Source organism: Cuculus canorus, chromosome 1 (assembly GCF_017976375.1).
Source record: "Cuculus canorus isolate bCucCan1 chromosome 1, bCucCan1.pri, whole genome shotgun sequence".
Classification (NCBI taxonomy): domain Eukaryota; kingdom Metazoa; phylum Chordata; class Aves; order Cuculiformes; family Cuculidae; genus Cuculus; species Cuculus canorus.
In genome coordinates, this window is record NC_071401.1 from 112,593,440 (window position 1) to 112,608,521 (window position 15,082).

Genomic DNA, 15,082 nt, shown 5'->3' on the forward strand with positions numbered 1-15,082 from the left:
AGCTATGTAGCCACCTTTGAGAGCTGAGGCTTCTAATATGTTCACCAGAAACTTAAGTATTGTTGAGCAGCAGCCACAGACCTGATTTATTTTTAGAAATCCCATTTGAGATGTAAAGCATACTGTCAAGACACCAAATATCACAAAGTCATTTGTGCCTGCCAGGTCTCGACTCCTATAACCCACCTGCTCAACTTTTCAAGGCCATCAATCAATAACATCATAAAACTCATGATTACATTTCATTTATGCATAAAATGTGGGTTGTTTACTACATCCCGCTTGTCAGGCAATTAAAAATCTGCAGACGTACATAAAACTTAAAGAAACGGTGTAGATCTGAAACCTTCTATAAACATCCGTCTGTCTATCATATAACAGAGATGAGGAGAATGTCTGCAAAAAAATCTTAGTAAAGAACAACATGGAAGAAATGATGGTCCGCTGCATTGTGGGTCAGAGAAGATGTCACATGTACATTGATAGAATCTCAGTGGCACCAATCTCTACATCTTAAAGACCTGTCTGCTTATTATCGTGGAAACAATAGCTCCTAGGCTCCTTTCAGAAGGAGAAAGAAATTCTCACATGAAACAGCAGTAAATGGTAGCTATGGTAGTAAAGAAGAAGAAATATTAAATCTATAAGAAAGCCCAGTAGAGAACAAATGAACAGTTTTACCATGGAGCCACTGTGTCTCTGCAAAATACAGGTACTGTTTTAAAGACTCTGTAAAGATATCTAGGTTTTATGCCAGCCAGGGTATTAACTCACCATATTCATGAAAGGACTTGTTTGGTAATTAATCAATAGAATAAATATATTTGATTTCCAGGATTTTATTTAAAAAAATTTATTAAAAAAAAAAATAAATAAACCTTGAATCAACAGAATCGTTTGAGGGATTTCAAATGCTGATTATAATATAAAGTGCATAATTATTATTTTACACAGTATAAGATTTTGTGACACTTCTGATTTGTACAAACATGACATGGCAGAGGATAAATATAGTCAATAATGGAGGAAAACTCAAAAGAGTTTCTGAATAAAGTTCAGTTTCCAAAATATTACTCTGTCTTTCCTTTTAATAATCTACATGAAAATAAAGTAGCCTGGAAACTGTATGCTAATCGTAAAAGAGATAAAAGTATTAGACATCATTAAACTCTGAACAATTAAACTATACAATGTTTCACAAAACATTATGTAATGTAATGATATTATAAAATATACTGTTTTAGGTGTTGACTGCACAGAAAAAGAGTAATCTACTACAATACAGCCCAGTCAACTTGTGCATGTTATACTTTTAAAAGAGAAAGCTAAACAGGAAAGAAAAAAAGAAAGGCCTAAGTGAAAGAACACACTTGATTTGGTTGGTTATATAAACCTCACTCACTATTTACAGGTTACAGAAAAGTGTTCAGCACACAATTTATGAGGCTTAAATCATGTCATCTTGTGATTATCTGAGTCTCAGAACAAGACACATTTGGTGTTGCAGTGCTGAGACACAACATAGGTTGTTACTAATACTCCAGAGGACTTTGAGGATGAACACATTAAGAAAAAAAAGTTCTTAAAAGATTGCCAGCTCCTTTAATATAAATATTCTTCCATGGCTGGGGAGAAGACATCTCTGAGAGTCATTAGTTTTTTTGAATACTTCAAAATTAAATATGATGTGATCAAGCCTACTTAAGTGCAATGTTCGCACTTCAGTACTTGCTCCTTAGTAATATATTGGCTTTGAAGTTATGGTGTCAGGGAACCTTGAAAATTCAGAAATTTGAATGCTGTGAAATTTCAAAGGCCTCCTCCTGCAGCTCAGATTCAATGTAATCACACACTGCAACACTACACTGCCAGAAGATTCATCAGTCATTGCTTGAAGTGCATCTTCTAGGTAGGGGCACCTGAGACTTTTGATGAAATCTGAGGATAAATAATTTAATGAATAAAGAATTAACATATAATTAAAGCATTATTAAAGTAGACCTGCATCAGCCTTGTGCATACCATGGCTCTCTAAGCACTTTCTGAGATCTAATAGGCCTGAATTGCTACTGTTTTGCATTTTGTGTGCAGATCTGTGCTATCAAAAAGTTAAAAGCAAGCTGCTACCAGCTGAAGAGAGTAATGTCTTCTGAAATATTGTGAATTAACATCCATATAAACTGTAATCAAAACCCAAACCCATTCTTTTTCAAATTATTGGAAAATATTTCAATAGTTAAATAAATTTCATTCTATTTGCAAGATCTCCTTTCCTACAGAAAATCTGTGTGATTCAGACCTCATCAATCTATAAATTAGGAATATCAATACTGAAAAAAACCTAACTAAATCTGATGCAAGAGATTAGGTTCCACAAGACTTAACCTACTCTTTCTGTGTATATGCGAGTGGTTAAAAATGGTTTATGGGGCAATGAAACTGTGAGAACCTTCCACGGATACTCCATACATCAGTAAAGGGGAGAGGCAGATATGACATATTGCAGGAGATCTGATGCTTTTTTTTCCACCATCAAATTATGCATACAAGGTCATGATAAGTCACAGTAACTCTGCCTCCATAGAAAAGCAATAGTACACTTTTACTCTGGATGTGTAATAGGATGTGTGCGTATATGTATTACATTTCTCACATTCTGTAACAATGTGAAAACACAGTAGAAAGTGAAGGTGCCTAAAACCTCCTCCATTCAGAATCAGTGTGCACAAAACTTCTCCTAATCGTGTCACCCAGGAACCATAAGGACTGAAGCTGTATTTAACCCTACCAAAAAGGAGAAAGATCTTTTGTGGTCCCTTGCAATGTCAAATTGGCTGCCATTTCTCTGAAAATTTCTGTACCAATACCTCTTTCCCTGCTCACTGTCATCAGACTGATGTTCTACTAAAGCCAGTTGGTTGCTACATTTATTCCTGAGACCTCATTACTTGATAAGTAAACCCCAGAGTTTGCCAGGTACTGATAGTGGGTGAACTCATCATTAAAAGTGCAGAGGAAAGTTCTCCAAATTAGCCATAACAGTTTGGTCTACAAAATACATCTTTGCGAATAAATGTCACTGTAAAAATGCTACACTTTGAAAAGCTGAAACCTATATAGCAAAACTCATAAATTAATTTGTCTACCAGCTGCAAGAATTATAAAAAGGACTTGTCTGATCATGCTTCCACAATGTATGCTTTCCATTGGTACTGAAGAGAAACTTCTGCAGTTCTCTCTGTTTGTCAAAAGAGGAATATTGTATGTTAAATACAGTCATACTGCTTGTGATACTGCATTTATCTTGTAATCAGATGAAATACTTATTTCAAAGGAGTAAGAATTCTTTGTCGGGACCCATAAAGCCCTAGAAAAAGCTATAATTTATCCTCAACCTACAGGTTTTTCAGTTTTTCTGTTTGTTTTTTTTTGTTTGTTTCTTCCAGCAACAGAATCAATACATTTTCCAACATAGAGAGAATGGTTCTCAACAGAGTATCTGGAAAGAGGGAAATAGTAGGCATCCTGTGATGGATATTGCATACAGTCTTGGCAGTGGAAAAGTTGAGGCACAGTGAAATCTGCTTAGGTTAATAAAAGTGTTTGGAATAGCTTGTGTAAGGCCTGAGACCTAACTGACTTTATAGCCTTCAGAAGTGAAGGGCCCTAAAATGACACATTTTACCAATGAAAGTGCATGAAGCATCTCTGTGGATTACTATTTTAAGATATGCCTCCACAATTTTGCGCACAGAATGAAAGTTGTGCAGTACTGACTTAGATGCCACCTACAACATCTTGCTTTCTTGACAGTGCATCTTTTGCGAACTGAAGATAAAAATCTGGACTGTTTGCAACTTCAATACAGTTTCCTAAAAAGTAGTCCTCTGAACTCAAGTTTTGTAACTTTTCTAAATGTAACTTCTGAACATAAAGGGTGGAAAAGTCAGTCATTTGGAAAAGCGGGGGGAAGTTATAAAAAACATGCAGTAGCGGTAAAAAAAGTACTAATTAAGATTTATTACAATATATTTCCAAGAGTTGGTTGCAAATCCCTGGTAAAACAAAGATCTGTCAGAAAATGCTACATCATTAAGTCCGAATTTTGTCATTTAGATCAATGAAATCTGAATTCCCTAGGGATTTGTTCCAGAGCACCAGATTCTGAAAACTGCCAAATCCATCACTCAAGGACAGATGTACCCTTGCATATAACCCTGCAGATACAAAACTACCTTTGGTCAATATAGCTGACAGCCTTAGTTTCACAGCTGCTAGAAGCAATGCTTTTGATAAGCACAATAATATAATAGGCAATACAATAATATAATAACCAATACAATAATAAGAACCAAAGATTTATTTTAAAAAATCACTAAACTTTGTAGTTTCATCCTGATCTGGACACATCATATTAGAGAAAAGTGGGTGGAAGTGGTAGTTTTCCAGGCACCCAGAGGGACCTAGTTTCCAGCCAGCTCCAAAATCAGTTTTCGGCAGAAGAGTCCTGCATAAGAAATGCTGACCCTCAAACAGTGCATTTAGCAATGTTACTAAACAAGTTGTCAAGACACAAAATTCTGGATATGTAGTATCTGGATGCATTTGTAGCTTGGAATCTACGTCTAGATATATCTGTTTTATTTAACCTGCCTCTGTCCTTTTCAAAAATACACCAGTGTGATATCAAATGAAATGCTGCAAGCAAAAATCAGTCCTCTGCTTCTTTCGGGTTTTCCAAGACACTTCCATTCTCTTAGTCAATACCAACTTTGGTCTCCTCTTCTCATGCTATCTTGAGATCCCAGTTTAAACCACTCTCTTAAGAGAGTTAATTAGAAATAAGCTGTCATGCTTGTTTTCTATTAGGTAGGGAAAAGAGTACATGGGGTTTAGCAGGCACTGCTTCTAGTTTTTGAAATTAAAAGTACAACATAGGGAAGTAAGAAAGTACAACTGACTTTTTTAACATCTGCATCCTTTTCAACACTTACAGAGAATCATGACTACTCTTGCTACAGGCCATGCTGTAGGAAATCATAATTAAAATGAGGGGAAAAAAACATAAACACCAGATTATGTGACTTCTCTTAAAGAAAGGGAAAAAATAAGGAAGGCAGAAAAGCAGAGGAAGAAACAAGCAAGCAAACAACATTTACTTCAGCTACTTGGAGATACAGCTTAGCAAAACAAGTTTGTGAAAGTGCAGAGTGACGCTTAAGATGAGTGGTCTATTTTAATCCTGGTTAATATGAAGAATTCACAATGGTCAAATTTGAGTAATCTTAACCAAAGAAGCTATTTTATTTGCTGAAATGATGCCATAAAAGAATTATCTTGTGAGGAAAATCAATGCATATTAAGAACATTACTTTCAATTTTAACTTGCTGTACTTCTCCATTTGCAAGATTATAACTTGGTTTTGTCTTTAGGAACCTGTTCCTGAAATTGTCTTGAAGTTTAGCAGGAGATACATGTAAAATTTAAATATTAGCATCAGTGGAAAGACCAAGGATATTTTTTTATAATGCTTTGACAAACACCCTTTCACCACTAGGCAGCAGTGTCCTGGTGATGACAGCAGCTGCAGAAGCAAGGCCATTTAGTGGAATAGTTTTTGGTGCTGTATGAGGGCTTTTATATTTTTTATCCTTTGGCCACTTCGTTTTTCTGAAGGAAGACAGAAAGAATGAGATCTAAGCCCTGAGGGAGGAAGGTCTCTAAAATTGAAGGATGGGAGCAGAAAATGTTGGTTTCTTCATTCACAAAGTTTTATATCCTTTTTCTACCAAAGCTTCATGGACAGTGCAAGATGGCTTTCTCCAGTCACATAAGTCTGTGCTTACCTACAGGTTTCACTAGCAGATTGAGGAACAGAGTGGTGTAACTGATAATTTTACTATCGTATTCCATACTGTTTCTCTGGTATGACATTAGAAATGTCTGAATATTCATGATTTTTTTGCTTTGTGATATTTTTGACTTCTAATTGTGCATGAAGCTTCAGGAGTTTGCAGTCTTAAGAACTACTGATTGAAAGCAGGCACCACCTTGCAGCATTTTTTCAGAGAATAATTAACTCACTGTCTGCTAAGAAAGAAACACTTCTTTAACATGTACTTCTAAAATTCCAGAAGACAAAGGAGATGTATCATACCCGGTTTGTCAAACACCTCCTTGAAGGTCACCATTCTTCCTGCTTTCCTTCATGCTTTTCTCCCCACAAAGAAAACCTGAATTTTAAACTCATATGTAGAATTACAGGGATGTCGGTATTGCAACTAATTCCTTTTTATAAAACCACTAAAGTACAAACATACTACGTGAAAGTATGTTTGAACTTCAGCAAATTTTTGATGAAGTGTCTCATCGCAGGCTCTTACAAAAACTAGTCTGCCTTAAGATACTAAGGAAACCTTACTTATACATTTGTAACTGCTCAAGAAATTCTAAATAAAGGCTATGTATGACACAAAGCCTCAAGTGCAGGTTTGTCATTATTTTACTACTACACACTGCACTGGAAGAGGAGTAGGTAAATGAAATCAGCTCCTTATTGGGGAGAGCTAGAGAAGATGTGAGATCCTTTTGACCATAATTGAGGGTTTCCTTTTCAGTGCATGAAAAGGAGCACAAAGAAGTGTTTCTTTAACAGTATGTGTGTTGTTTTGGGGGCTTTTTGAGGTTTTTTTTTTTTTTTTAGATCATCTTCTTTGCTGTTTAATTCATTATTTTTTATATCATATTTCTGAGGTAACAAATAAAACCTCAGGTTAACATTAAAAATTCATATCACCAACATTGTTCTTGTACAGCTTTGAAACAGGATTCCTTTTACTTTAGAACCTATGAAAGTGTTGTTGAAAACTGAAGCTCAGTTCCTGTATTTATTTCTCCAGGGTGACAAAACCCACTGCTTTGACTGAGTTTCCAGACATCATGATCAGGAACGCTGTCTTAACTCAATTGTTATAATTAATCACTGACAGTTTCTTTTCTTTCATCATAGTCAATTCCCTTGTCCAACACACAGAAAGTGCCAGGATTATTTTGTTGAATTTGTAATAAGCACAAGATAATCTCCATCTAAATAACATATAAATATTAACACCTAAATGACCTCTGTTTCTTCATGCACTGAACGTTTTGACATTTTGAAATAATGACTCTCTAAATCAAAACTTTGCTCATAGGAGAATTTCGGAAGTATGTGCACAGATCAAGAAATGCAAGAAGCTGTAACATATTGAAGTGCTACTGTGATTCTGTGGCTACAGGAGGTCACATTGAGCCACTGTCTAACATAACATGTCTGTCAAATGTTGATTTGCAGAAACACTCCAATGCTCAGACATATGAGTTATTGATGTGCTGCATCTCCTTAGCTGGTGTTGAACTAACATGTAAATTCAATTAACGTCAAGGATAATTCAATGATTTCTTTTCTGATTGATCACTTTTAAGTAGCTATAAGCACTTGCCATCCTGAGGAATATCAGAGCTAAAATATGTACTCCAGATATTGGTTTAAAGAAATAAACACAGAATTCTCTGGTGTATAATTTTTTAAGGTGTAAGGATCTTAGGACTTCTTCCTAAAAATAATATTTAATATAGATTACTGCAGACCTGGTTTAGATACATCTACTTTTATCCTCTCAACTATATTTCTGCCTCTGCCCCACACATTACATTGAATAAATCTACATCTTGCTAGGATACGTGCTCTAGAGTGACTTACATATTTCAAATAAAGATTTGGGAAGACGAATCTAATTTTGTCTTAATCTATGGTAGTTGGTCAGCCTGACGATTTTAATAGGGTTTTTTTGTAAGATCTGAAGGTGAGTTAGCTAGTTATTAAAAGCATTTTTATATCCTAAAATCCTTTAGAGCCCTTAAACCCACATAGCCCTGAGGCAAACTCTACCAAGTTCACAGACTTCTGATGTCCAGTAACAGCTCTATAAATCTGCAAGGCTCCAGCAGCTCACAGTATCTCTTTAAAGTTCATACATCCCTAAGGCAGTCCTTTCCATCACAGCATGGCCAGAAGGCAAAAAGGCAAGTGGGAGTAGGTGCTGTGATGGATGGAGGAAGACAGCACTGCACCAGAATGGGAAGGTCTGGCACTGGAGTTGTGAGCAGGCAGTGAAGAGCAGGTGTACCTGCCTCCATGGGGTTTGCAGATGTTATAAGTATCCCTGTCCTGACAAGCAGAGATACAATCACAGAGATACATGCACAGAACTGTCTATCTGGTTCTTATTTGTACATAAATATGCATGCTTCTCACTACCTATCTGCAGGATAGACAGGAAGTGTTTACTCACTCTTCTCACTATAACCAGGATAATGACTGTAACACGAAGGATGTAATTCAATCAAAATGTCACAACAATTAGGAAAATGGGTATGAACTTAAAACTTGAAGCTGTTGCAGTTAACGTGACACACAGAACTCACGAGGCAAAACACACAGAAGAGAGGAGAAAAACCCAAAATGCCATATATGATTGCCACCACAACAGTACAGAGGGTGAAATGTTTCTCCTGCCTCTCCAAAGTGCCAGTGAGCTCACTCACATAATGCCAGCATTTTCAAGAGTTTATGCTTTAAGGATGTAGCAAGAGATGATAACTGAGTACAAGAAAGCAAAAGATTTTCAAATAAAGTGATTATTTTTAGCAGTCAAATTCAGCCTCTTATCAAGCTACTTGAGCATTGTTAGGATTTCTGGTCACAGAGACACAGGCAACTGCAAGCAAGCACACAAGCTTTGAAGTCAGCCAGAAAACAGTATGTCTGATTACAGCTGAATTAGTGTACACCATTCACAAAACTTTTTGTCATTCCCTGACAAATTAAAACTGAAGCTGGAAAATTGTTCACATGAGAACAGAAAATTGGTTTTTCTGTCTATGGTTTCGTCTGCAGGGCTGGAGTAATGCTCTTGTTGAAAACAATGGTAGATAGAAATAGAATAGTTTGAGATGAGAAAGTATAAAGACATGGAGTTTATAGAAAGAAATGCTGGCTGGATTTTTCTCACAAGGTAGAACAACCTTGATCCCTAAAATCACGGCATTACTGCATTTATGTCAAAGCAACAAGAAAATTTATGGTATACTCACATTAAGAAATGGATAAAATCACTTGATTTATTTTACAACATTAAGAGCTTCCAGTTACTACTGTTGCAGGAACTTTATAGGTAACATATACAAATATGCCATAAGATTTAGATTGCTTTTAGTGACCAAAAGCAGGAAAGGAAATTCTATTATCTGTTAGAGAAGTAATCTGTTCTCATTCTTGCATAGGTAGTTTATTTGTATTCAGCTTTAGGGCTGGACTTGGGCTAGCCATCATTAAATTTCATAAAGAACTAACTTTCTGTCTATCTTTACTGATATATATGACAGAAGGTGTAGCGATGAACAGTATAAAATTCTCTGCCATAACAATTTTTTTTCTCATGGGTAGTAGGAGTAATATTAGCTTGAAAAAGAAGTACCACCAATTTCACCAGGCTTCTAGACAGCAGCAATAAATATCTAAATGTTGTGAACACAAAAATATTCTACGAGCGATTCAAACATGAGTATACAAACATCCTGAAACAGACAACAAGTATGTGTCTACAAGAACAATAATTTCATTGTGCTATGTACCTAATCAATAAGCAAAGTTATCAATAAGCAAATAGAGCTATAAGTTTTCCTGCAAGAGTAGATTTAAAAGCAAGTAGAAAAGGAAATAGGTGGTTCAGGGTGGAAAGCCAGGACTCTACAAGGAGAAAAGGGCAGGTCAGATCTAACCTTTGCCATCTTTTCAGGATGCAAAATAAAGCCGCAGTTCATGTTCAGAAAAAGGAAATATCACAATATAACATCACAGACACATTGATGGGTTGACATAAAAAAAAAATAAATACATCAACTGATAAGATTTGTCTGACATTGAGTCTGGGGAACTGTATCTAATGTCTCTGGCCTAACCAGCTGATGGAAATTTTATGAACTTGGACAGTAGAGGTTTCAACTTTGTGGGTGAAACCGTGGAAGAGAAATAGTTTCATTTGATTCAATTCATTGGAGTATTGATTTTCAGGGGTGATGATTTATTAACGTAACATTCGGTACAGTTGGATCTCCCAGTAATAATGATGCTGTTACTGACACTGAAGATAAATCACTGTAAATCTTTAAGAGAACAGAAGTGCTTAGCTAACAAATTGGATGTCCTGGATTTGTAGAAGCTTGGAAAGTTCTGCTAAGTGGTACAGTGAGCTTTTTTTTTCTGTGGAAGCGTTCTCTCTTTTGACAACATGGGACAGAGGACAGGTTTATTTAAACATACCAGGAAGTTTATAGCCTCGTTTTTCACCTAAATAGTGAAATGAACATGCAAAGTGCACAATTTTATATGAAAATTTAAAAAAATGGACAAGTAGCCATTGCTGCAAATGCTTACCTGTCTTGTGTGGAACACTCACAATTTTAACTACAAACAACATAAGCAAGTCAGCAGGTATGAACAAGTCAATCTAAACTGAACACATTTTAGAAATACTATATTATGATCTGTGTGTTTCTTGGTGACTTTTTTTTTTGGCTAGAAATAAACAAATCATCTACTGAATACCACAATACATTCAATGAACCCCCGAGATTCTGGCACTTCCTTTGAGAAGGTAAAAAATTATTTGGAGTGCATAAAACCGGATGAAAATGTCAGCAAAACAGATATCCTTTTGGTATAGTTTACCTCCAGTCCCAACAAGAATGACAGAAAGAAACTTGCAAGAACCAAATCAACCGTACATTAACTATGACTGTAAGTTTAGTGGCTAACTAACAACCACCTTTTTCCCACACAAATGGAGACCTTCAAATTTAACGCCATTTCCACAGAACAAAACACTCACATTTCTCACAGTCCTTTATGTGCTGGCATGAAGCATAAAAAGGACTGAATTCAAGCACTTGACTAGGCACAGAAATGAATTTTTTTCTTGGTCCAGTCATTTGTCTTCTGTACCTACAAATCAGTTGAAATCGGTACTGCTGCAGTGGCTGTATAAGATACCTCATCTCAAGGTAATATCGAGACTTGGACTGTTCTACATCTCTTCTATAACCTTATTCTCCCTCTAGGACTGTTTATGTCTACAGGGCAGTCTAGAAAAGCTCTAAAGCTCTAGAAGCACAGAAGACAGGTACAATTTCCTCTACTTTCTAATCTTATCTTTTGTGAAAGACGCCTCACAGAACGTCTGCCACAGAAGTGCAAGAAACTTCGTAGACCTAGAGGATTTTCCTTCACTGACACGCTTTCACTGTTTTATCTACTGACAATAATTATGTACACAGGCCTTTTTAATTAAGACTGTACTTGGAGGTAGGCAAGTCTTTGTTTTCTTTGCATGGGGAAATAAGTGCAACCAAGATTATCAAGAATCTACATACCATGGAAGCAATAATGCTGTTTATCAGCCTCCTGTCATATTACTACTCCATAATCACTTTCAGACTGTCTAAGATGAAATTTTGAACAAAATGTAGACCATTCTTTATGGTAAGAAAAGATACACTAAATGCTCAGTAGCACTGAGCACATTATGAAAATGCATTTCTACAAGATAAATTATAGTTAGACAAAAGGATTATGTTTTCTTTTTAACTAGAGCCGACCAGTTTATTTTGCTTCCACATAAACTTTATTTTCAAATATATAATTTTTAATGTGAGAATATAATCTTCGTAAACATAATACACTAGAAGCAGCTCTACATAAATTGTAGCCTAAGTACGTGTAAATAAAAATTCCTCAAAAATTCAGTCTGAAATTAGGCAAATCTGTAAATGAGCTGCAAAACTGAGAACTAATTTGTCACATTTAGTCACAGCCTTGACAAGAGGTGTAAAGAATCCTCTTCCCTGAAGAGGAAAAATTCCTCAGTACAATACTCTGTAGTTGTGCTCAAGTGATGATCAGTTAGCTAAAGCTCACTAAAAGATTTACCACACTCTCTACACCAGGATCAGACCACCTACTGCAATACAGAGAAAATCAACAGCCATGTAGTGCAATTACACACTCTCCAATGAGTCAGAGACTGATGTTGAAAGATGTTAACTAGACCTCTTAAGAATATGGGTGAAGTCTTGAAGACTTCTTGAAAAATATAGGTAATTCAGAATGAAACAGATATTAAAAAAAAAAATAAAAAATAAAAGAGGTAACAAAGCTCCCTTTTTTTCCTAAATTTATTTATGACGTGTCCTCTCAGACTCGCACTCATAAAATCCCCCTTGCTTCCTCAGTAAATAGGAAGGAAAATGAAGAAGACATATATATATCTGTAGAAAAACATTGAGTCACAAGTTATTTGCTTTTTGAGAATTTGAAGGTTTTACTGACTATGCAGGGCTAGATCTCTAAACATGCTTTTTTTTTATTTTTTGTATAATTTAGAGGTCTTGGGGCTAAAAAATTTTACTTGTCTGAATAATTATAGCACGAGTCTCTCAATAAACTCACAATGAAAATACCAAATCAGCTTCAAAAACAACAAAAAAAGAGAGTGACAACAGGAAGAAATACCAGACATGTAAATGAAGCTTATTTAACTGTAAAAAACTGACCATGAATTATGTTTATCTTAATCCCTGGCAGCTCTGTCATGAACTTTGTAGCAGAGTCGCATGGATCTTTACTACTCAAGGGAGGGAGTAGCAATAGCCTCTCCTCCTCCTGCTGCAAACGAAAAAATGGAGCAAGAACTGGAGACGTAGATTGTAAAAGTGCTGCCTTAGAGAGAAGGGGAGTAAATTCAAATGATTAGCGAGTCCACAGCGGCTCTAAGACTGTAGTCCAGCTCTGAGAATCTTATTTCCTTGCCTCAGCAAATAAACACACAGAACATGCATTATGCTAAAACCCACACACTAATGAGGCCTAAAGATTGATAACTAACTGATGTTGGAGGGACCAGCAGTTCTTGAGCAGAAAAGCAGATAGAGAAGTAATCTCAGTTATTCTCTCCATTTTTCATTATCTAAGGGACTTTTCTGCCACTGATTTCTAGTTGATACCCAGATTTGATATCTTCAGCTGCTTGTAACTAGTATTGTAAACCAAAATATCAGTGTGTGAGCATTCATGCAGATGAAAAAAGTGCCGTAATTGAAAACTTGACTTGATTTAACTTCGACTGTTCAAGTCGAGTAGCACTTATTCAGATGTGAAACCCCAGTAAATTCAGGAGTGCAATTTATTTCTGTTTTATTCCAGATATGGCAACTCTGTCATATATAATTAATCTCCTTCACATCCATTTGCTCTGATGGACTGGACTCTCTCAGCTCCTTTGTCACTGCTACATTAATGTCAGGGAGCCACTTTCTGCTGACAGTGACAAAGTTGTAAATCTAAGGTAAGTGTGTTAATCAGAGATCAGTTCAAAGACATGTAGGATTTGTTCCAGTCAGTCTGCTTTAAGCCTCATGAATATGTGAAGTTGTAGAAAGATTCTCTCTGCAGAGTTTGGATCAGGATCAATGTGAGTGTCTGGTCTCAGCAGCAATGCAAAGTCTTAAAAACAGATTAGTATTTGCTTCATATACATAGAAGGCTAAGTTAGTGGAGCTGCAGCAGCTTTCCCTAGGGTCCCTTCACAAGCGGTGTCCCTAACTTAGGAGGACTCGGTCATTCTTTGGATATATCTCTTTCCATCAGTGAAACAGAGAACCTAGGGAGATGTGTTAAAATAGCAAGCTTATTTAGGTCTTTTAAACTGCGTGATGTAAACAGCCTGTCCACTTACCATTACAGATTTATCACCTCTGTATGCAATGCACCTCTAGATAGCAAGATGTAGTCTCCTCTGGTGTTTCAAGTGGGAATGCTCACTTGAAATTAGGATGGCTTTCTTGTAAAAGACTGTACATAAGCCTTTATGACCCTAAATCTGGCACCTCTCTAACATAAGATGAATTTTTCTTGGTAGGTGCTTGATTGAAGTCCTGTTAAACTAAAGAGTGACCTTTAATTATGAAGGAGTCCTCCTAAGAACTGAGAGAGATCATTTCTTCACTTAACACAGGTATCATTGCAATCAGCAGGAATTACAGTGGAAAAACAAGAGCCAGGCAGAAAAGTGTAAACAGATTAAAAGCAGAAGTGATTATTGTAGTAATTAAACATTTCTTAACTGAAATTACACAAAATGCAAAAGCAGCATGAAAGGTCAGGAGAGATTTTGAAGGAATGCTCCAGAGGAAGGCAAGGGAAAAAAAAGCAATTAAACACAAAGCTAGAAGGTTATGATGCATAGAAGATTATTACAAACAAGTGGCTGCCAGCGACAAACTGCATTGTTTTGAATGTTTAATTAATAAAATAGACTTTTTCATTAACCATTGCCACTGGGGAAGATGGATTGAAAAAAAAAAACATGCAGAAAACAACAGACACATTTCTTACTTGTTTGCATTTACATAAATGTAGAAATCAGAAAAACAAAATTAATTGTTTATCTCCAATATTAAGGGATCAGAATGACTATGTGGTTATTACTAATGCTGCACATGCTGGTCAAGTTTCCTAAATAACACCAGAATATGGGACCAGAAGGACCTTCTGAAACAGGCCAGGAGGTTGCTCAATTGGATCTCTGATTGAACTTTGAGAGTATACCATACAAGGGCAGACAGAAGCTTTGACTCCACTATTTTGAGCGCAGAGCAACTCCTGACTGCTACTCATTTCTTGTTTCAGAGCATGGTCTTCAACAATTTTGGACATACTTTTGAGAGACCTAAGTTCTTCAGCTCAAAATTTAAAGCTGACCCACATGACACCACAAATAAACAAGACATATGCACTGGTTGAAGTGCGTAATGAAGTCTGTAAAGTGTACTTCATTATTAAGTCTGTAAGATGCAGTGATTATCAGGTATGATTCCAATTATTTTTATCTTTTTAAACATCCAGTTCACCTTGACACAAGGCACTATGTTTTCCCCTGCCCCTTGCATTCCTGAAAATGATGCAACACATATCTAACTCTTAAA

At 36.1% G+C, this 15,082-nt stretch overlaps 1 long non-coding RNA gene across 1 annotated transcript in view; it reads right to left on the bottom strand.

Moving 5' to 3' along the window:
* LOC128850957 (uncharacterized) overlaps positions 1-15,082 on the bottom strand; it is a 90,245-nt gene that overhangs the window by 39,028 nt on the left and 36,135 nt on the right. The window lies entirely within an intron of this gene.